Source organism: Hypanus sabinus, chromosome 1 (assembly GCF_030144855.1).
Source record: "Hypanus sabinus isolate sHypSab1 chromosome 1, sHypSab1.hap1, whole genome shotgun sequence".
In the NCBI taxonomy this organism is placed as follows: Eukaryota; Metazoa; Chordata; class Chondrichthyes; order Myliobatiformes; family Dasyatidae; genus Hypanus; species Hypanus sabinus.
The window spans coordinates 91,501,986-91,526,558 of NC_082706.1; the positions used below are offsets into that span (position 1 = coordinate 91,501,986).

A 24,573-nucleotide genomic window follows, 5' to 3' on the forward strand; every position below is an offset into this window, starting at 1 on the left:
CTTCTTGCAGGCAGCCACAAATCAAAGAAACACAATAGAACCCACTAAAATAACCCACATAACAAAGACCATTAAACACCCAATGTGTGAAAAAGAACAAATCATGCAAAAAATAAAGAGTCAAACACATAACACACAAAATATGAACTGCAATGTCCCAGGAAGTAAAACAGTTCAGCACTGCAGACGGACCAGGAGCCCAATAGCTGCAGGCCACAGCCACAGGACCAGTTCAGCACTGCAGATGGACCAGGAGCCCGATGGCTGCAGGCCACAGCCACAGAACCAGTTCAGTATTGCAGATGGACCAGGAGCCCGATGGCTGCAGGCCACAGCCACAGGACCAGTTCAGTATTGCAGACGGACCAGGAGCCCAATGGCTGCAGGACACAGCCACAGGACCAGTTCAGTATTGCAGACGGACCAGGAGCCCGATGGCTGCAGGCCACAGCCACAGAACCAGTTCAGTATTGCAGATGGACCAGGAGCCCGATGGCTGCAGGCCACAGCCACAGGACCAGTTCAGTATTGCAGACGGACCAGGAGCCCGATGGCTGCAGGCCACAGCCACAGGACCAGTTCAGTATTGCAGACGGACCAGGAGCCCGATGGCTGCAGGCCACAGCCACAGGACCAGTTCAGTATTGCAGACGGACCAGGAGCCCGATGGCTGCAGGCCACAGCCACAGGACCAGTTCAGTATTGCAGACGGACCAGGAGCCCGATGGCTGCAGGCCACAGCTGCAGAGTCAGTTCAGCTCTGAGGCAAGTAAACTCTCTCAGAGTTGTGATCTGAACACCAATTAGGCCTTCACCCACCGCCTCAACACCTTGATCTTTTTAATCTGGCTTGGTGCTTAAATCAGCTAAACATCGGTTCAGCTTTTGCTCTTGGGCCCAGGTCCCACTGCTGTGATCCAGCCTGAAGTTTCAATCCGGCCCCAAGTCCGCTCCAGCAATAGCTTTTTTGGCTGTACCTGCATTCCCTAGAGGCAGGTTTGCAGAATCCTTCAGGATACCACAAAAAAACAAGTTGTAAAGACAGTTCAAAAGCACAGCTCCCACAGGGAAATTACAGAGGTCATAGTCCACAAAGTATAATTAGTAGAATAGTTTGTAGTTGCTGGCTGCTGCAAAATGTACCATGGCTTGCAACATCATCTTGTCAAGGGAGAGGGTCCAGACAAAGAGTGATCCGAACAAGAGCTCATCGCTGGGGCTGAAGGAAGATGATGACACATCAGAACGGTGGTGACAGGTCCCCTGACATCTCGCATTCTACGCCACTGAACACTAATCCCAATCTGTCAAGGAGTGTGTCATGACTGTCCGTGGATCGGCATCCCCACGTTAGAGAAAGTCACGCACAGGCGTTCTCCAGTAAGAGGATCCACTCTAACATCCGAGCTATGTGGATCCCGGATCGGCCTCCACAGCCACCTGAAGATCCACCATAGACAACCCCTCAGGAGACTCGAGCGACTGGACAGTATCACCTTCCTTACAGTCTTGCAGAAGTAATGCAAGCCACTGTACCAATTATTAATGTCCAGCAGCCTCTTGTGATCAGAAGAAAGACATGATTACAACCACGTGCACTGCTTGTTGCACCCGGAGAAGCCTCCACGACTAGGAGCTCCGCCAAAATTAGTGGCATGCTTAGTCGCAGCACCGGCCACTCTGCATCCAACAAGAGGTGCAAGTATTTGTTCTGTTCATCCTTCTTATGATTGTAAGACACTGTTGGACATTGATAATACAAAATACTGTAATTAGTGAGGCTGGTTCATTAATGAGACCGACAGCAACTTGTCAATCTTCAAGCCATGCCATTCAGGGACTTGTGCTGGTATTATTCTGTGACCACATATTCTGGATGGTAAATATATGAGCTGTGTGTGACTACTGTATATTAATGTTGTTTTGTACCTTGGCCCCAGAGGAACACCGTTCCATTTAGCTGAATACAAATATATGGTTGAATAACAATAAACTTGAACTTCAACTTGAACTTGAGGAGTGAAGGACAGTCCTTTAACCAACGTCATGCAGAATCTATTAACTAACCCTTTAATTTATTATTGAATGGGACTCCTGCTATGTCCTGGCTACCCACTGTGCTTACAACTATCACCATACTTCTAAACGGATAATTAAGGGAGTCCACAGACCATCTCAGATGTGTGAACAATGTGAGAGATGTGTAAGCAACACACACACAATACTGCAGGAACTCAGCAGGCCAGGCAGCATCTATGGAAAAGAGTAGCCAACGTTTTGAGTCCTAATGAAGGGTCTTGGCCTGAAACGTCAACTGTACTCTTTTCCATAGATGCTGCCTGCCCTGCTGAGTTCCTCCAGCATTTTGTGTGTTGCTTGGATTTCCAGCATCTGCAGTTTTCTCTTATTTGTGAGATATGTAAATACATTATAGAACAAAGAACAGTGCAGCATAAGAATGGTCGTTTTGAACCACAATGTCTGCACCAATCGCAATGCCGAATTATACCAAATCTCTTCCGTCTGCATATTACCCACACCCCTCCACTCCCTGCATATTCACATCTATCTAACAACCTCTTAAACACCCCCATCATAATTTTGTTTAGAGCTACTAAACAGTAAGAAGCCCTTCCAGCCCACAAGCCTGCATCATCCAATTACAGCGATGTGACCAATTATCCCTACCAACCATGGTAGGGATAAGAGGTATCGTGACTCTGTCACAGCTCAGGCCATTCCAGAGTTCAGAGTACAATTCCAGCATTGTCTGTACAGAGTTTGTACATTCTCGCCGCGACCGCCTGCATTTCCACAGTCCAAAGACTAAAGACGTACAGGTGTCCCCCACTTTAGGAAAGTTCGCTTTACACCACTTCGCTTTTACAAAAGACCTACATTAGTACCTGTTTTCGCTAACCAAGAGAAATCTAAAGAGGACTTTTGGCTTTTACAAAAAAAGGGAAAAAGCGAAAATAGCATTCAGCGTTTGTTTTGCAGCGAGCCGTAACTGTATGGAGGCAGCGCGCACCCCGAGCAGCGCCATCAACCTCCTTCCCCGGGAACTACAGGCAGCATCTCAGCATCAAGCCGCTGAGCATCTGTGCTTTATCTCGATTTAGAAACATGTCTGTCAGCATCTGTGCTTTATCTCGAATTATTTTGTGCATTCGTTAGCAAGATATGTCCTAAGGTATCAGAAAAGCCTAGGAGAGCCTAAGGGTGTTACGCTTAGTGTAAAACTGGACGTAATTAAGCATTTCGATCGTGGTGAATGAAATAAAGACATCTGTACGTCATTCTGAAGCAACAGATATAACTCTGGGCAAATTTTCTTAGTTCTGGATATAACAACAGATATAACTCTGGAAAATCCTTTTCCAGCAGATTCCTGCCCCAAAGACGCCGTGCCTCATTCCCTTCCGCCAGTAGCGCCTATCTCTGTGAAGTGAGGTCTGAGAAACGGCAGCAGGGCCCGCTTTAAACCCGTGTTTACCCCGAGAAAGACGAGCGTGACCGTGAAGCCTTGCGCGGGCAGGTGTGTGCGCATGTGTGTACGTGCCGATTTTTTTTCTACAAAATGGTTTTAGGCTAAATCTTCCCGATTCTGGTAAGTGAAACTACACTGTACATACATTATTTCTACTTTATATAGGTTGTGTATTTATCATATCATTCCTGCTTTCACTATATGTTAGTGTTATTTTAGGGCTTACGTGCTATTTGGTTTGATTTGTAGGTTAGAATTCCCATCATGTCTTCTCTCTACCACCATCAGCAAGATGACTGAGGTTCGGTTTCTACCATACCAGATTTATTACTGTACAACGAAAAGGGCTCCTGAATGAGTGTGGGTAACTTCACACAACCCAACACTGAACTGATTCCACAATTTATCAACTGACTCACTTTCAAGGGCTCTACAACTCATGTTCTCAGCATTATTAATTAATTTGTTTGTTCATTTGTTTGCCTATTATTTTTATTCATAGAGTTTGTGTGTGGTATTGATTCGACTGTAATTCTCTGTTCTACTATGAGTGGCTGTAAGCAAATGAATTTCAAGGTAGTGAATGGTGACATACTCTACATAATTCAATAATAAATTTACTTCCAACTGTGAACAAAAGTTTCTTCTCCTTCCTCTGGATAAATCAGCATCCCTACTAAGATAGATCAGTCCTATTAATGTGATTTTCAGAGGCCATATACTGTGAGTAGCTGGGTTTTATTCAAGTTTAGTGCAAGCAACTACAGATCTCTCACAACTCTCCACACTCCTTGAATCATTCACAATTCTCAAAACCCCTTAGATCCCTCACAACTCTCCAAACCCCTCAGATCCCTCACAACTCTCCAAACCCCTCAGATCTCTCACAATTCTCCAAACCCCTCAGATCTCTCACAATTCTCCAAACCCCTCAGATCCCTCACAACTCTCCAAACCCCTCAGATCTCTCACAATTCTCCAAACCCCTCAGATCTCTCACAATTCTCCAAACCCCTCAGATCCCTCACAACTCTCCAAACCCTTCAGATCCCTCACAATTCTCCAAACCCCTCAGATCCCTCACAACTCTCCAAACCCCACAGGTCCCTCACAATTCTCCAAACCCTCAGATCTCTCACAATTCTCCAAACCCCTCAGATCTCTCACAATTCTCCAAACCCTTCAGATCCCTCACAATTCTCCAAACCCCTCAGATCCCTCACAATTCTCCAAACCCTCAGATCCCTCACAATTCTCCAAACCCCTCAGATCTCTCACAATTCTCCAAACCCCTCAGATCCCTCACAACTCTCCAAACCCCTCAGATCCCTCACAACTCTCCAAACCCCTCAGATCTCTCACAATTCTCCAAACCCCTCAGATCCCTCACAACTCTCCAAACCCCTCAGATCCCTCACAACTCTCCAAACCCCTCAGATCCCTCACAATTCTCCAAACCACTCAGATCCCTCACAACTCTCCAAACCCCTCAGATCCCTCACAATTCTCCAAACCCCTCAGATCCCTCACAATTCTCCAAACCCCACAGATCCCTCACAACTCTCCAAACCCCTCAGATCCCTCACAATTCTCCAAACCCTCAGATCTCTCACAATTCTCCAAACCCCTGAGATCCCTCACAACTCTCCAAACCCCTCAGATCCCTCACAATTCTCCAAACCCCTCAGATCTCTCACAATTCTCCAAACCCCTCAGATCCCTCACAATTCTCCAAACCCCTCAGATCCCTCACAATTCTCCAAACCCCTCAGATCGCTAACAACTCTCCAAACCCCTCAGATCCCTCACAATTCTCCAAACCCCTCAGATCTCTCACAATTCTCCAAACCCCTCAGATCCCTCACAATTCTCCAAACCCCTCAGATCCCTCACAATTCTCCAAACCCCTCAGATCGCTAACAACTCTCCAAACCCCTCAGATCTCTCACAACTCTCCAAACCCCTCAGATCTCTCACAACTCTCCAAACCCCTCAGATCCCTCACAACTCTCCAAACCCTTCAGATCTCTCACAACTCTCCAAACCCCTCAGATCCCTCACAACTCTCCAAACCCCTCAGATCCCTCACAATTCTCCAAACCCCTCAGATCCCTCACAATTCTCCAAACCCCTCAGATCTCTCACAACTCTCCAAATCCCAGATCCCTCACAACTCTCCAAACCCCTCAGATCCCTCACAATTCTCCAAACCCCTCAGATCCCTCACAATTCTCCAAACCCCTCAGATCTCTCACAATTCTCCAAACCCCTTAGATCTCTCACATCTCCAGACTCCAAAAAATTCGCACATCTCACAATTCTCCAAGCCCCTCAGATCTCTCACAATTCTCCAAACCCCTTAGATCTCTCACATCTCCAGACTCCAAAAAATTCGCACATCTCCAAACCCTGAGATCTTTCATATCTTCAAACCCCTGTGATCTCCCACAATCTCTGCACCCCTTCCTCTGCTGCTTCAAGAATTCATATTTGTTTCAGTTCTATTACAGATTTTTTTAGCATGGAATCTTGTCAAAGCATTTCTACAGTGTGACAAACTGTCATAAGGGATGAAATACAAAATTCATTTATTAAAGTCTATCTTTCTGACTGTTTCTGATTGAATTCTTGTTTTCAAGCAGCAATTTTTTTTCATCCTTTCCTCAAAGCATACCACAAAACATTACAGAACAGCACAGGTTCTTTGGCCAATCTGCTCTAAGATCAATCTAAACCTTCCCTCCTACATATTTCTCCATTTTTCTGTTATCCATGAGTCTATCTAAGAGTTTCTTAAGTGTCCCTATTGTATCTGCCTCTACCACCTCCCCTAGCAATGCTATGCACCCACTACTCTCTGTGTAACATCTTACCTCTCGCATCCTCCCAATCACCTGAAAATTATCGCCCCTCATATTAGCTATTTGCACTCTCGGAAAAAGCCTCTGGATGTCCACTCAATCTATTACTATATTGTACTCCTCTATCAGGTTACCTCTCACCCTCCTTCATTCCAAAGCTGAATCATCTGTCCTCACAAGGCATCCTGGTAAATCTCTGCACCCTTTCTAAAGTTTCTACATCCTTCCTATAGCACGTAAGATTTCATTATTCTTGATGTTATGAACCAAGTGGCCTTCAATTTGTCATCTCTAAAGGTATTGGAGTGAACATAAATTCAGCTGGCTCATAAGTCTGCATTTTCCAATTCCCCATTTTGAATTTCAGCCTGTGGTACACTTAGCTTTAAACTCTGGCCACAATATTTTTTATCCACAACTCTGCTTTGTCTGCTTTATTCCACACTCATTATGTAGTTGCTGTTCCTCAGGCATGTACATTCTCCAAGGTTTATCAAATTCTGTAAGTTTCAAATCTGCATCTAAAGGGGTCACACCTGCCACTCAAACATTTACCTTCATAGGACTCAAAAACTCACTCACCCCTGGTTCTCAAATGAGCTTAAAACTCAGCTCAGTGACTGTAACTGGAATTTGCTTTGTAGTTTTCTCCATAAGACCTGAAGATATTGGAGGAGAATTAGATTAATCGGTCCATCGAATCTGCCCTGCCATTTATTATACTTCTCAATCCCTTTCTCCTGCTTTCCCCTGCAACACTTTAATATGCTTACTAATCAAGAACTATCAACCTCCACTTTAAATACATCCAATGACATGGTTTCCACGGCCGTCTGTGGCAATGAATTCCACAGATTCACCACCCCCTGGGTAAAAAAAAATTCCTGCTCATCTCAGTTCTAAAAGGACGTCCTTGAATTCTGAGGCTGTGCCCTACGGTCCTAGATTGGAAACATCCTCTCCATATTCACTCTATCTAAGCCTTTCAATATTTGATAGGTTTCAATGAGGTTGGAAAGGATGATCAAAGTTTCCTCAATTAGGCAGACAGATGAGAGAGAAATGGAGCGCTCTGTGGGGGGCGGGGGGGGCGTAGATTGATCTTAGAGTAAGTTAAAAAAGGTTGGCACAACATCCAGGGCCGAAAGGACCTGTACTGTGCTGTTGTGTTCTAAGTAACCTATGAGTAGCGGGGGAAAGCATCGATGAATAGGTACAACAAACCCCACAGGTCCATTGGATCTGTACTGTGCTGTAGTATTCTATGTTGAAGTTCAATATTGTTTCAAAGCAGAAAGAATTGCTGGAATTCCTTTTGATTTCTATTCATTTAAACTTTCAAGACTGCCCAGGTTTAAGGGTGCAAAAACAAACGATTCATCAATGAGAGCATGGCACCAAAAGGTTTAAAAGTAAAAAAAAATAAAATGCATAAATCTAATAACTCAGCCAGCTATAATTTCATTGTTCAAATGGTAGCAGAGTTACACTGTTAAAAGAAAAACTGAATGATATAAATAATTTCTGATATCACTGGAGCGCATATATTAATAAACTCTGAGTAATACCCATACAAATACTCTTCTGATTTATGAATGCCCGATAAAAAAGCTGAACAGTTTTGAACAACTAAACCTGCTGTGCCTGTTTAGAACCAGCAAGCTGATTTTGAAGTGAAGCCTGTATTGTAAAACAGATAAAAATAGCAACTAATTTTTGTCTACAACAAGATCTTACAACATTAATGGACAGTTTATTTATATTTTGCACAAACTGATATGGACACCAAAGGAAATTTTTCTTCTTCTTTGAAGATTGTCATGAAACCTTTTAAGGCCATTTAAACCTTCCCTCTTACATATTGGACAATGTCTCATCTAATAAACTGGATGGAGCTCTTGTACGCAACTTAAGTATCATCTTAGATTATGGCCCTTATTCGGGACAGACTATTTGCATGTATAAAAAGCCATTAATGAAATCTGATAAAATTGTGAAAGGGCTCCATTTTATTAGACATAGCCATGTTAGACTGTGAAAGGTAGTCATATATGCCTTCAACTGAGAACAAATGGAAAAGCAGACAGCACACACATCGAAACATGACCAAGTTTTCAGAATGAAAGTTAAGACAAAAAAATGTTGGGAATACTGGGCAGGATAGGCAGCATCAGTGCAAAGAGAAAGAAAGTGAAAGTTTCTGATCAAAGACCCTTTGTCAGAACTGCTGAAAGTCTTCAACCCACAATATAACCCGCAATATCAACACATACTCAGCGGCCACCTTATCAGCTACACCTGTACACCTGCTCATTAATGCACATGTCTAATCAGCCAATCACGTGGCAGCAACTCAATGGATAAAAGCATGCAGACCCATATGGACAAGAGGTCCGGTTGTTGTCCAGACTAAAAGTCAGAATGGAGAACCTTATGATCTAAGTGACTTGGACCGAGGAATGATTACCAGTGACAGAGGGGCTAGCTTGGGTATCTCAGAAACTGCTGATATCCTGCGATTTCCATGCACAACTGTTCCTAGAATTTATAAAGGATGGTGCAAAAAACAAAATTCATCCAGTGAGCAGCAGTTCTGTGGGTGAAAACGCCTTGTTAATGAGAGAGCTGAGAGGGGAGTGGCCAGAATGGTTCAAGCTGACAGGAAAGGAACAGTAACTCAAATAACCACACTTTACAACAGTGGTGTGTAGAACACCGTCTCTGAATGCACAACGTGTCAAACCATGAAGTGGTTGGGCAACAGCAGCAGAAGACCAAACCCTCAGTGGCCACTGTATTAGGTACCTCCTGTACCCAATAAAGTGGCCACTGAGTGTATATCTTCAAATATGACCATACAAGTATTCTCAGCATTTTCTGTCTTTATTTCAGATTCCCAGCAACTGTAGTTCCTTTGAGTTTTAGAGCAAACATCTAATGAAATACAATGTGCATAAATACGTAAATACCAACATGCATTTACAATATAAACAACATTATAAAAAATAGTTTAAAGTGAAGTGCAGTAACTGAGGTAATAGATAAGAGGGTGTGTGGCGGGGTTAACTAGAATAGTTCAGATTAACTGCCTGGGGACAAAACTTTAAAAGATGGTGTGAAGTTTTTGTTTTAATAGCCCTACAGTGCTTTCTATTGCTGAAAATATCATATAGAGATAGAGTAACTAATGAGACAGTACTCCAACGTGCCCATGCAAAAAGATCTTTAATAAGAACGTTAAATGAGAGGAAACTTAATTTCCTGAGCCATGTCATCAGAAAGGGAAAAACAGAATGCCTTACGTTACAAGGCCGTACGCCTGGGAAATGCAGAAGAAGGCAAAGAAGAAAATAGATGGACACTGTGAAAGAACTAACAAATCTAAATGTGAGAGATGTCATTGACGCTGAGAGGGATCGTTTGATGTGGAGAGCCATGATCGCCCAAGCGTGTAACGCACAAGGCACATGAGAAAGAAGACAGTGCTTTCCAGAAGGGAGCTTTTGTAAAAGGCAGTTTGATGGGTGGGTAGTGACTGGAATGATTTTTCCTGTAGAAGGGTCTCAGCATCTGCAGACTTTCTCATGTTTACAATTTTTGCTGCTCTCTTTGTCCTGGACACATACAACTCCTGCGGTGATGGTAGACTGCAGACAGTGACATTTTCTGTTGACCTGACAGTTCACTGTAGTTTTTGTACATTGTGAGGGAATGCTACACTAAACCAGACAGTAATGTCTGATGTGAGGTTGCTCTCAATGATGGCAGTGTAGAATTGCACCAGTATTTTCTGGGGAAGATAGAATTTTACCTTCTGCTGCAAGAAGTACATTCTCTGCTGAACCTGGAAATCTACCTGCAAAAGAAAGCCACTGGCACTGGTGTTAACTAACTGGACAAGAGATAAACAGCTCAAATGAAAGGCTCAATGGTGTGGAAAAATAAGACAGGTACTAAGGAATTATTATTGCAAAGAAAGTACTTGGAATAACTCTGACAGAACCAATGTTTGATCTCGTTTCTTTTTATCTCCTCTCATTCTATCTACAATTTAATTGCATACTTTTTCTATTAATCCTAAAAAAATTAATTGTGAACTTCAGGAAGGTGAAGTCAAAGGAACACACACCAGACATCATTGAGAGGACCACAGTGGAAAGAGTGAGCAGCATCAAGTTCCTGGGTTTCAACATCTCTGAAGATCTATCCTGGGCCCAACACATTGATGCAATTATGAAGAAGGCACATCAACAGCTATATTTCATTGGGAGTTTGAGAAGATTTGTTATGTCACCAAAGACTCTAACTCGTTTCTATAGATCTAAGGTAGAGTGCGTTCTAACTGGTTACACCAGTGACACAAGAAATTCTGCAGATGCTGCAAATCCAAAGCCACGCACACAAAATGCTGGAGGAACTCAGCAGGTCAGGCAGCATTCATGGAAATGAACAAACAGTTAACATTTCTTCAGGTTGCATCACCACCTGGTATGGAGGGTCCACTGCACAGGATCAGAGAAAGCTGTAGACTCAGCCAGCTACATCATGGGACTGGCCTCCACAGCATCAAGGTTATCTCCAAATGGTGATGCCTCAGGAAGGGTGCATCCATCATTAAGGACTCCCATCACCCAAGACATGCTCTCTTCTTAATACTACCATCAGAAAGGAGGTACAAGAGCTGAAAATGCACATTCAATCTTTTAGGAACAGGTTCTTCCCCCTCCCATCAGATTTCCAAACGGTCAATGAACCCTTGAACACTACCTCACTATTTTGTTCTCTTTTTTATGCTACTTGTTTAATTTAATTTTTAATGTTTGCACTGTACTGCTCCCACAACATATGTCAGAGATATCAAACCTGACTCTGGTTCTTATTCCATTGACCTGACTTGGTGAACGCACCCTCCAGGCATGCGTCAGAATTTGTGAGTGCTTTGCAGACTGACACATCGCTGTAGTGCGGGGGTCGGCAACCTGCGGCTCCCGAGCCATTTGTGGCTCTTTCACCTCTGTGCTGCGGCTCCCTGTGGCTTTGGGAAATAATTGGTCAGTATTTAATTAAAATGTATTTTATGTTAGTTTGTTAGCTTTTGAAATGTAATTCTAAATTTGAAGATTATGGTGATCTTGTACAATCTAAGTGTGGCGACACATTTCCTCACAATTAGCCAGCATTCCGGCTAAGGGAGATAGCCTATGGGGGTTTGTGAGTACGCGTCTTTTGCAGCATCTGCGTCCATGGGGGCTGGGTTGAGGGAGGCTTAAAAGCAAGGCTGTTTAGTTCGAATAAAGTTATTCGACTGCAGTTTACTGACTGCGTGAGCACACCGCTACAACGTGTTTTTATCACTATTAATATACGTCACCACTGCCAATACCTGACACCCGCCAGTGCGCGATTTCTTTAATTTTTCGATCCAAGGTAAGCCAACTATGGAGAATTCTAAAAAAAGGAAAGTGACTGAAGAAAACAGAACGTTTAATGATACGTGGACAGATTCATTTGCTTTCACTGTTGACGAGACTGGTTTACCGGTATGCTTAATATGCAATGAGAAACTAGGAAACAACAAAAAGTCAAATGTCGCAAGGCATTTCCAGAATAAACACGCAGCCTTTGCTCAAAAATATCCGGATGGAGATGAGAGAAAAAAAGCCGTTTCGGAACTGATGCGGAAGGTTGATCTGAGCAAAAATCATTTCCAGAAATGGATGAAGTCTGGAAAATCAACGACATACGCCAGTTATATTGACGCTCAGGAAATAGTCAGGCACGGGAAGCAGTTTACAGATGGTGAATATATAAAAGAATCTTTCATTAAGATTTCAGAACATCTATTCACGGACTTTAAAAACAAGAGTGAAATTGTGCAGAAAATCAGGGATATGCCCCTCTCTGCAAAGACTGTCAAAGACAGAACCATAAAAATGGCAGAAGACATCACAAGACAGCAAATTAAAGACATCAATTCAGCTGTGGCCTACTCGATTGCCTGTGACGAGTCTAAAGACAAAGGTGATATTGAACAAATAGCGTTGTTCTGCCGGTATGTAAACTCTGCCGGGCCACAGGAAGAACTGATTGAGTTGATACCTCTAAAAGACCAAACACGGGGGGAGGACATCTGTGAGGCTGTCTTGAATTGTTTAAGAGCCAAAGGAATAAAGACCACCCATCTGGTGTCAGTAGCTACTGATGGGGCACCTGCTGCACAACAAAGTCCAGTGGCTGTCCAAAAGGGAGGTGCTGAAACGCTTTGTCGCGTGTCTGGAAGAAGTGAAAACTTTCCTGGGCAGCAAAGGGCTCAACTTTCCTGAGCTGGAACAGCCAGAGTGGCTGGAAAAGCTACACTTCATGGTAGACATGACAGCGCACCTGAACACGCTGAACACAGCTCTTCAACGGGGTAAGGACGTACAGCCCTGCACATGTTGGAGGATGTTTTGGCATTCGAGCGCAAGTTGACGTTGCTTGCCAGAGATTTACAGAAAGGCACATTGTCTCACTTCCCCAATTTGAGAGAGTTCAAACAAGGTCACGACATGATAAATTCGGAGTATTTACATTCTGCAATCATCGCAATGCAAACATCGTTTAGGAAACGCTTCTGTGAGTTCAGAGAGGAAAAAAACACATTATCCTTCCCGGTCACTCCCCTAAGCATCGATCCATCCCTACTAAATACAACTGCATTGTCAGGTGTGAGTCAACCTGAACAAGTATGATAAATATTTTAATTGCCTATTATTTTACGTATATTCATATGTTTTCATTGTTCAGTGAAATAGTCCTTTTATTTTTCAGGTTGACAGCTGGCTGACGTTATTTTTGGTTTGCTGCTGGCGGCAAATTTAAGTTTGGCGTTTTTCATAAATACAAGAAGGACTCAAATAGACGTTGAGTATTTTACTTAAAAGTAACCTTCAACCCAACGTCTTTTTTTCGGAGTTCAAAATGTTTTTGTTGCATGCAGAAATGTAATTTCATTTTCTCTGCAGGAGTTCATCAATTTCATAAATGCAACACATTATAGTTTGTTTATACATAGCATAAAGGCAAAACAAAACGTTGTATGCAGTGTTATTTCATTTTAAATGTCAAGCGGGTTTTGCGGCTCCCAGTGTTTTCTTTTCTGTGGGAAACGGGTCCAAGTGGCTCTTTCAGTGGTAAAGGTTGCTGACCCCTGCTGTAGTGTCAGTGTTGTGGTCTTTCAGGGCAGATACTAATCTACCCAAGAGCTGGAATTGATCCCAATGAGGCAACTCACTCAAGAGAATATAAATATGTAAGATGTAGACAGGGTAGGCAATCATAACCTTCCTCCCAGGGTATAAATGCCAAATACCAGAGGGTCTAGCTTTAATGTGCATTGGATCCTGATGCTTTTGCGATCCCAAAGTTCTTTGAAAGTCAAGAATAAGACCGTAAGACATAGGAGAAGAATTAGGCCATTTGGCCCATCAAGTCTGCTCTGCCATTCCATCATGGGTGAGTTATTATCCCTATCAACCCCATTCCCTTGCCTTCTCACCATAATTTTTCACATCCTTACTATTCAAGAGTCCATCAACCTCCCCTTTAAATATACCCAATTACTTAGCCTCCACAGCTGACTGTGGCAATGAATTTCATAGCTTCACCACCCCTTGGCTAAAGAAATTCCTCCTCATCTCTGTTCTAAAGAGGCATCCTTGTATTTGAAGGCTGTGCTGTCTGGTCCTAGACTCCCCCACTACAGGAAACACCTTCTCCACATCAGCTCTGTACCTTACAATTCTACACCCCAATCTGACAAGTGGAAGGGGGAAAATACAAAGTTTTAGTTTTAAACACAGAGTGGTAAGAAAACAGCATCCATCATCACCCAGGCCATGCTCTCTTCTCGCTGCTCCCATCGGGAAGGAAGTACAGGAGCCTTGCGTCCCACATCACCAGGTTCAGGAACAGTTATTACCCTCCAACCATCAGACTCCTGAACCAGCTTAGATAACTTCACTCACCTCAACTCTGAACCAATTCCATAACCCATGGACTATACATCTCATGTTCTCAGCAACAGTTATTTACTTTTTTTTGTGTTTGCACAATTTGTCTTCTTTTGCACATTGATTGTTTGTCAGTCTTTGCTTCTGCGGTGATTTTCATTGATTCTATTTATTTCTTCACTCTGCTGTGAATGCCGACAAAAATGAATCTGAGGCTCGTATATGGTGACATATATGTTCTTTGATAATAAATTTACTTTGAACTCTGGTAGGTAACTAGAACGCACTGCCAGGGCTGGTGGAGGAAACAAGTATGTTAATGGCACTTAAAGGGGCTTCTGGAAAGGCACGTGGATGTGTAGGGAATGGAGGAACACACAGAAAATACTGGAGGAACTCAGCAGGCCAGGCAGCATCGAGAAAAAGAGTACAGTAGACGTTTTGGACCGAAATCCTTTGGAAGGACTAAAGGGTTTTGGCCTGAAACGTCAACTGTTTACTCTTTTCCACAGATGCTGCCTGGCCTGCTGAGTTCCGCCAGCAATTTGTGTGTGTTGCTCGGATTTCCAGCATCTGCAGATTTTTTCTCATTTGTGAGGGAATAGAGTGATATGGATCATATGCAGTGGGAAAAGAAAAGATTTGTTCAGTTTGGGGTCATGTTTGGCCAAGGCATTATAGGCTCCAAGGTCAGCAATGTGGACAAGGGACAAGGGACAAGGGACATCCAGAGTCTGGGTCTCCACCGCGCTCGAAGATGTAAGGCTAGCAAGTGCTGTGGACAAGGGCTTGTGGTCCGCCATGCCAGCAAGTCCCCTCAGGATGGCAGGCACCGGACTGGATGCCTGTGTGAGCTGGAAGCACGAGGGCCGGTGGTAGATGCACGAATCAGCAAGTTCTGAGTTTGAGATCTGGAGATCGGGGTCAGCTTCATTGCACTTGCTGTCAGTGACTCTTAACTGTATTTACTCAAATAACTGTTAATGATTACACCCCAAAAGTTATCTAATAGTACTATAGTAGTCCTGTGTATACCATGTATATTAAAGATACAATTCTTCTTTATAGTACATTGAACATTAGAACAATCTAACCCTTCCTTCTACAGACCCTCCATTTTCCTATCATCCATGTGCTTATCTCAGAGCATCTTAAATACCCTAATACACTCGCCTCTATCAGCACCCAGAAAGGGCAATCCACACACGTACCACTATCTGTGTTAAAACTTACCTCCATACTTTCCTCCAATCACCTTAAAATTATACCTCCCTTCCCTTCCTCCTCCCCCCCCCACTGTGTTAGCCGTTTCCACCCTGTAAAGAAAGTCTGTGGCCATTCCCTTGATCCATGCCTCTTATCTTCTTGTACACCTCTCATCCTACTTCACTTCAAAAAGCCCTAGCTTGCTCAACCTGTCTTCATAAGACATGCTGTCTTATCCAGGCAGCATCCTAGAGCTCTGAAGTGTTAAAATGTATTGCAGCAATGCTGTCTAAAGATGTCAGAAGTCCATACACTAATAAGGATGCTGGATTGTTTTTAAGAACAAGTTGTATGGTGAACATTTTATGAGATGCACCTGCTCGCTAATGCAAATATCTAATCATCTAAGGTGGCTGCAACTCAATGCAGAAAAGCATGCAGACATGGTCAACAGGTTCAGTTACTGCTCAGACCAAACATCAGAATGAGGAAGAGATGCGATCTAAGTGACTTTGACTGTGGAATGATTGTTGGTGCCAGATGGGGTGGTTTGAGTATCTCAGAAACAGCAGAGCTCCCGGTACTTTCACGCACAGCCGTCTCTGCAGTTTGCATTGAGCGATATGAGAAACAGTGAGCGGCAGTTCTCTGTGTGAAAACACCTTATTAATCAGAAGGGTCAGAGGAGAATGGCCAGACTGCTTCAAGCTGACAGGAAAGTGTCAGTAATTCAAATAACCAAGTTACAACAGTGGTGTGCAGAAGAGCATCTCTGAACACACAGCACATTGAATCTTGTAATGGATGGGCTCCAGCTGCAATAAACCACAAACATACACAGCCGTCACTTTATTAGGTACAGGATGCATCTAATAAAGTAGCCTTTGAGTGTCCAGTACTGTACAAAAGTCTTAAGCATCCTAGCTATATATATGTGCCTAAACTTTTTGCAAAGTACTGTATATTGAAGCATTGTTGTACAGGTTGCATGGTGGATATAAATGAACGTTTGTAAGACATGTTCCCAATTGAGCTAATAGGCTTACTTCTGGGAGATAAAAGCCAGTGAACTAATTTTCCCACCCTATTGAATTGGAATTGGCATATGACTAACTAATTGGATAAGAGCCTCCAGGCACTTAAAAGCAATATAATGTAGTTATGTCACTTTGATCCCAAATCAGTTTAGTTTGGTTTCAGAAGACAAATAAAGATTAATGGAAAGGCAAGTTTATGCCAAGTTCCTGATTTACCATCTGACATCACTCCCAGCCTTAACCCTGCCCACTTGCTGAACCTCTGAACAACAGTACTGGTTACCCAGAAGTTCGACAAACAAACTGGGTTCTGGCCACATTCTGAAAGTTCAGTTCCAAGATCCAGCATCAAGTAAGCAATTCCCCCAAGTCAAGAGAAACACGCCTGGGATTTATAGTCAAAGTCAAACAGATGTCGACAAATTTCTTTAGCCAGAGGGTGATGAATCTGTGAAATTCATTGCCACTGCTGGCTGTGGAGGCCAAGTTATTGGGTATATTTAAGGGTTGATAGGTTCTTGATTAATAAAGGGTGTCAAAAGTTATGGGGAGGAGGCAGCAGAATGGGATTGAGAGGGATAATAAATCATTCATGATAGAATGGTGGAGCAGACTCAATAGGCTGAATGGTCTAATTCTGCTCCTATGTCTTATGGTCAAAGTAAATTTATTATCAAAGTACATATATGGCACCATATACAACCATGAAATTGATTTTATTTTATTTCGAGATACAGCACAGTATTAGGCCCATCTGTCCCAACGAGGCCACACCGCCCAATTACACCCATGTGACCAACCCCACACGGTCAAAGGAGAACGTACAAACTCTTTACAGGCGACAGCACAAAATGAAGCCGGGCTGTTGACACTGTAATAACCGCCAGAACAGAACTGATGAAAAACTACACATAAACACAGACTGACAAACAACCAACGTACAAAAGAAGACAAACCGAGCAAGTAAAAATTAAATAAACAATATTGAGAACATGGACTGTTGCGTGCACGGAAGTGAATCTGAGGGCTGTGGAATAGTTCAGTCGCAGCGGAGTTTTCTGAGAAGTTTCCAGCTACAACAGCTGGTTCTTAACTAGCCACAGGAAAGATTCAACCCAGTTTTCTGACTCCAGGGTGACCATACAGCTTATTTTGGGAATCTGGGAGCTTCTTCCTGTGTACTGATTCTGCACAGCAACATGAGGGAATTCTTTTCAGTTCCACAGTCTCTTCCTATCTATTTCAAAGCACGCACAGCACTGTGCCCTCTGATCACTATCAGGTTTAATAACACTCACATACCTTGTGAAAATTGTTTTGCAGCGGCAGTTACAGAGTAATATATTTAAAAAACTGTGAGATATATTATGAATTGGGTATATTTATAGCAGGGATTGATATATTCTTGTTTAGTAAGGGTCTTGAAGGTTATGGGGAGAAGGTAGGAAAATGAGGTTCAGAGGGATAATAAATCAGCCACGTCCGTGCTGTAATTGTTATATGGATTGTTGCAGCAACTCGATGGGCCGAATGGTCTAATTCCTTTCCAGTCTTATGATCTTATGGTTTAAATTACAATAAGAAATACATATTTAAAAAATTAAAATAGTGCAAAAATACTGGGGTAGTGTTCATGGGTTTAATGAGTGTTCTGAAATCTGATGGAGGAGGCGAAGAAGTTGTTCCTTAAAATGGTGAATGTGTGTCTTGAGGCTCCTGCACCTCCTTCCTGATGGTTGTAATGAGAAGAGAACATGGTTATCTACAATATCAATAGTGTTGCAGGATGTGCTTCTGATCATTAAAATATAAATGAGTCCAGCTGGAAGAAGTTTTAAAAAAAGCACAGAAATGTTAATGTGGCCTCAGTTGCAGATACACTGCCAGCAGCACCAAGTGGAAGTCTGAGCAACTCTCTTCAACGCTGTCTCCCGGCCACCTCCCACAACGACGATGTGCCAGAGGTGCACCGCAACTACTTGGCCAGAACCTGTTGTGAAGGTAGACTTACCGAGTTCTCGGCACATACCTGTGAGATTTTGCAGCTTTCAACATTTTTTGTGGTGGTGGAGGCAAGCACAACGGAAGCATTCAAGAGGCCCTTAGGTAGGCATTCTGGAGGCTCCTGCATGGGCATGTGAATGTGCAGGGAATGGACGGATGTGAGCAGAAGGGATTAGTTATGTTGGGCATCTGAGTACTGATTCAATGAGTACGGCACAGCATTATGGGCCCAAAGGCCTGATCCTGGACTGTACCATTCTAACATTCCATGTTCCATAGTCCAACAGTGAAGGCAAAACAGGAAATCAGGAAAGTCCACCTACTAATTTCCATCTATAATTCCTACAATTTTGTTATCCATGCTTGTTGGATCCAAGTGAGGATCTGGATAACCTACCAACCAGCATCTATTCCCACCACCCTCCCAAACCAGCCCACTCACAAAGACATTCATTATATTTTGTAGTAACCTGTTCAAACAGAAATAATAATCCAAATATCCAAAATAACATTATCTGTCCATTTTCTTTAAAATGACTCAATAATTTTTTTTTTAAAAAAAGATAGATCCTCAGCCAGAGAACTTTAACTACGGCATGGTATTTTTAAAGAACATTTCTTCCAATGTTATTTCTGGCAAGTGCATAGCCGGCGAAGTATCTCACCACATTATCCTTCTGCCTGTGTTGCATACTTTTCCATTGGCAGTCTACTGGGATTTGTGCTGTGCGTTTTGTGAATGAAACACATTAAAGTTATCTTTTCAGCTGGGCCTCACTTATTCCAAATGTTTGGACTCTCTACTACTTGCGCCTTTCCAGTGCCTAACTATTACCAGGATATGCACATCCTATTCTTTAGACTTTTTCCCAGGATGAAAACAGCTCATTCAAGAGCGCATCATATTGAGGTGATTGGAGGAGAGAATGGGGGTGGGAGGGAAATATCAGAGGTACATTTTGCACAGACAGAGTTGTGGGGGCCTGGAACGTCCTGCCAGAATGGTGGATGAGGCAGATACACCAGGGGCATTTAAGAAGCTCTTAGATAAGCACGTAGATGATAGAAAAATGAGAGTTATGTAGGAGGGAGGGGTTAAATTATTCTTAGGTTAAAAAGTCGGCATAACATTGAGGGCTGCAGGGCCTGTACTGTGCTGTAATGTTCTAAGTTCTATATTCTAACCTCTTTTATCTAATTACGCCAATCTGGTTACACAGGGCCCACTGGTTTAGAATGCCAGCTTTCGTCCATCACTTCTGATTCGTTAATTCCCTGTCTTGTGAAGGGTTAAGTTAGGGGTAGAAGGCACGAGGAAATGGGCAGAGGCCCGAGGACTGGCACTGACACGTGACGAAGTCAAAACAATGGCAGCCCCACATGCCAGCACGTGAAACCAAGGGGATGGCCAGTGTCCCTTGGGGACGAATCTGGTGAGGTATGGGGGTTGCAGACCAGATTTAGCATGCAGACAAGTCGAGATTCAGAGCTGCACGTTAAGCAGGGTCCCCTGATGTCCCAACATTTGGCAGTGTTTGACCCAACCCCCCCCCCCCCCCAAAAGTAGAGGAGGTGGAATTTGAAGGAGAATCATGGAAGTTAGGGGTACAATAACCAACCTGGCCGCCGGAGAGAGGGGAGATTGTGGCACGGGGACTGGGAAGTACCTGGTGGGTGGTGCTTCTGGCAGAACAGAGAACATCATGTCTGAACACCCAATGACTGACTACAGGGAGAGATGGTGTGCTTCCCACTTTGCAGAAATGACCATGACATTTCGGCTGCTCCTTGCCACCGTGGCGACAGTGATCTCAACTAATACCTTTTTCAGAATGTCATCTGAACATTTTGTGTGTTCCTGGATTTCAATGCACTCAGGCAAGGGAGCACTAATCCTCATCCCTCTGAATAACACTGAATACCGTCCATGGAATGAATCCCTCATGAACTTGTCACCCATGTCTGGTGATGGGACTGTAGAAGGGGCTCCATTTAAGGGATGGTATGTGCTGGCATATGATCAGAAAATGCCCAAAGTATCAACGTTGAATGTAATACTGTGATCCAGGAATAATTACCATTGCCGTTATGATGGGCGGGTTCCCATGGGAGATAACTCATACACCTCTATGCACCTTAATGGCACTATATAGGTTTGTTTCCCACGTTGAAAAGCACATACTGAGCATGCGGCTCTTGGGCCTACCCTTGGCTCCCTACAGGCTGGTTGGGCCGCTGCTACCAGGGCTATGTTGTGCCGTAAGTGTACCACATTGATAATCTTGCCGATACTCAACCCACAAGTCAAAACATCAGAATGGGGTATCACAGAGGCCCATTGGTTCCAGATGATGCTTTTCCCAAATGGTACTGACCAGTTATCAAGGGAGGTCATCCTGATGGCGTCAGCCAGGACAGAAAGGCATTGCTTTATATCCTGGTGGAGAAAGGAGATGCTTTTACCATAAGAGACCAGGAGTGATGCACATACATCCTTAATGAGTCACAGAATATAACAGATTTGGCTGACCATGTCCAATGGTCAGTAGATATGAAATAATGGGGTATCAGTTCCATAATTATTATACCCCAGGAGGGAGTTGGGGGTCCTTTGGAGTGCCAGGAGACTGGTGGACCACTCTAGGGCACAAGGGTGTTACTGTAGCCATTTTGCTTTTATGCTCAGTAATATGGCAGGGTGTCCGCTGGGGTTTGTACTAAAGCCTGTGAGCCGGATGTAATGAGGTTGTGATACTTGAGGAGTGGAATATACTTTAAAGGATTAATCTTCGTGCTTGTCTAATCGCTCACCACCACTGTGGCCATAAATGTAACAGAACTTTGACTATTACTATTGGAATGCAACCAGGGCAATGTAATACTCCTGTTGGAATGCCCATGGGGACTTGTGAAAGCACTGCGAATCCATAGAATGGGAGTGTGCCGTAGTGAGAGGGGTCCGCATACACGTAGCTAAGTATTTTAATGCTTCCTGTGTTCTGTCCTAATAAATGGAGTTTTGTCGATCTATGTAGATAACTGGGGTTTGTGTCTCTCCGACTATCCAAACACTTTCCGTTGTAACGGCACCTCTTCCCCCCATCACAGACTATGTGGAGGGAGATACACTCTGTGTCTGACCCCGGGACTGTTTGTTAGGACTGTGCTTAGGGAGCCCCCCCAACACTTTTCCATCATTATCCCTCTCTCATTTGTTCCCTTTTGTGGACCCAAAATCTGAATCATATGTCATAAAATGTGTTGTATTTTGGCAGTAGTATATTAAATGCACTATAAATTACAGTAAAAATATATATTTTTACTTTTTCTTTAGCAGTACAGCACAGTAATAGGCTCTTCTGACCCAGTGAGCCCTCGCTGCTGAATCACACCCACGTAACCAATTAACCTACTAACCCGTAAGCCTGGGAATGTGGGAGGAAACCAGAGCACCTGGAGGTCATGGGGAGAATATGCCAACTCCTTACAGACAATGAACTGGCCACTGGTGCTGTAATAATGTCACCAAACTGTGCCACCCTGATTTGAAAGGCACATTGGTGTCAGCTTCTTCACACAGAGGGTGCTGAATGTTTGGTACGAGCTGCCAGAAATAGCGGTTGGGGCGCGCACACCTGCAACATTTAGGAGCCTTCTAGATAGATGCACAGACAGAGGTGGTTTAATAGGCCTTGGGCCAAACATGGGCAGACAGAACTAGCTCGCTGGGCAACACCGCTGGCGTAGACTGCACGAACTGAGGAGCCTGTTTCTATCCTGTGTGACTCTACGACCAGGACATGTGCCCATTATGGTTTTGGTCTTTGGCTGCTGTGACAGGACTGAACTGGTGCAAGGACCAGGGATGGAGAAGGAAGCTTTTGTTCCCAGGTTAGCTTTACTTGTCACAGGTACATCAAAACGTACAGTGACATGCGCTGTTTGCGTCAAATCAAATCAGTGAGGACTGTGCTGGGGCAGAACATGAGTGTTACCATGCAACTGCCACCAAGGTAACATGCCCATAACTCACTAACACTAACTTGGAAGTTGAAGCACCCAGAGAAAACCCATATGCTCACAGGGTTACAAATTCCTTACAGGCAGTGGCAGGAATTGCACTCCAATTTGAAGCCTGGCTCTGTGATAGAGTTACACCAATATCTACACTACTACGCCACCCCAGTGGTAAATGCAGAAGATATCCACAGTTCATCCTCTCCAAGGACGAGGGTCTTGGGTGAACTTCCTGGAAACACGGAGCTGTCCACCTGGAAATTTTTCTCCTTGTAATCCCAAACCGCCTCCACATTGAAGGAGTGCAAACCATTCCTTTATGCTTTCTCAAAGAACGCAGGACAGCACCTCAACTTACAAGTTTGCAGAGATTCGGCACGTCACCCACAAAAGTGGTGTGAGAGTGGAACAACCCGCCAGAAGTGTTAGATGCGGGTTTCATCAGCACTTGAGAGAAGTTTGGATAAGTACGTGGATGGGAGTGGTATGGAGGGCTATGGTGCAGGTTTTGATGGGACTAAGCAGAATAACAGCATATATATATATATATATATAGAAAGTTACTTAGTAAGACTGTTTCAACAACTCAGTGGCCAGTTGCCCCTTTCCCAATTGCCTGATGCTCCGCACAGTGACAGTGCAGTAGATAAAGGGTGAAATCGAGTTCCCAGGCTGCCGTTGCCGTTCTCGTGGAACTGAGTCACTGCAGCAGCAGGTGCTGGCAGCAATGTAACAGACGATGTGACTTTCATTAAAAAGATGTGTAACATTTCCAATTCAATTTACAAATTGAATTCCGAAGGTTTACTATATGACGGCAATTAGTTTCCAATTTGTAAACCTATTTAAACTGCTGAATGGGGAGGTGAGCAGAATTTGTCTGAAAATGTAAGATCTCAGATCTCTGTGCCCTGAGGACAAGTGGTATAGAAATTCTGTTGTCAGCCTCGACAACTTTAAACATGGAGCAGAGATGGGAGGCTTCAGCAGGAAATACCCTTGCCTATATTTGACCTGAAAAGCATAAGGAACAAAATTAGGCCATTCAGACCATCATGTCTGCTCTGCCATTCCAACATGGCTGATTCATTATCCTCTCAACGCCATTTTCCTGAACTGTTCCTGAACATGTACATCAGAACGTAAAGGGTAAAGCGTTGCTCGCATTAAGTCAAATTAAATCAGCGAGGATTGTGCTCGGGGCAGGCTGCCAGTGCTTTCAGAACTAACAGAGCATGCCCACAGCTAAGTAACCCTAACCTGGGCATATCTGGAATGTAGGAGGAAACCGGAGCACCTGGAGGAAACCCACACGGTTACCGGCACAAACCCTACAGAGGTGATCACTTTAGAATGTGGTAAAGCGACTGTGCTAATCACTACGTTACAATGCCGTCGTTGGTGCAATGCCTGCCCTTTCACCTCTGCCCTTTCCACCATACAGGGTCCCGGAGTAGCGAGGCCCTTATTCACTTAGCACCTCCAATCTAGCGCACTGCTTTCTCACGCACAGCGCGGTCACAGCACGGCAAAAACAGATGCTGGTTGGGTGATCACTCTGCAGAGAGCCAGCCATGAGTATCCAGTTACCTGTCACCATAAATCTCCATCCCGTAAGAGCAGAATTAGGCCATTCAGACCATGGCTGATGTATTATCCCTGTCCTGTCTTCTCCCCAGTACCTTCGACACCCTTACTAATTAAAAATCCATTTTAAATATACCATGTTCTCCACAGCCAGCTGTAGAAGTGAACTCCACAAATTCACCACCCTCTGGCGAAAGAAGTTCCTCCTCATCTCTGTTCTGAAGGGACATCCTTATATTCTGAGGCTGTGCCCTCTGGTCCTAGACACATCCACTATTGGAAACATCTTCTCAGCACCCCGTCACATGCTGACCCATCAACACCGTGCACACAATGCCCAAAGCAAGTTTCAGTACAGTCAGCAGTCCACCCTGCTGGAC

At 43.8% G+C, this 24,573-nt stretch overlaps 1 protein-coding gene across 6 annotated transcripts in view; it reads right to left on the reverse strand.

The window, feature by feature from the left end:
* The window catches only part of LOC132395413 (neurocalcin-delta), a 327,388-nt gene that overhangs the window by 247,848 nt on the left and 54,967 nt on the right, over positions 1-24,573 (reverse strand). For 2 of the 6 annotated variants that reach the window (XM_059971982.1, XM_059972007.1), the window contains one exon: positions 20,965-21,026. The exons of the other annotated variants lie outside the window; for them this stretch is intronic. The gene's annotated coding sequence lies outside the window, so the exon portion shown is untranslated. Of the gene's footprint in view, positions 1-20,964; positions 21,027-24,573 lie in introns of those variants that run through there. 6 annotated transcript variants of the gene reach the window in all.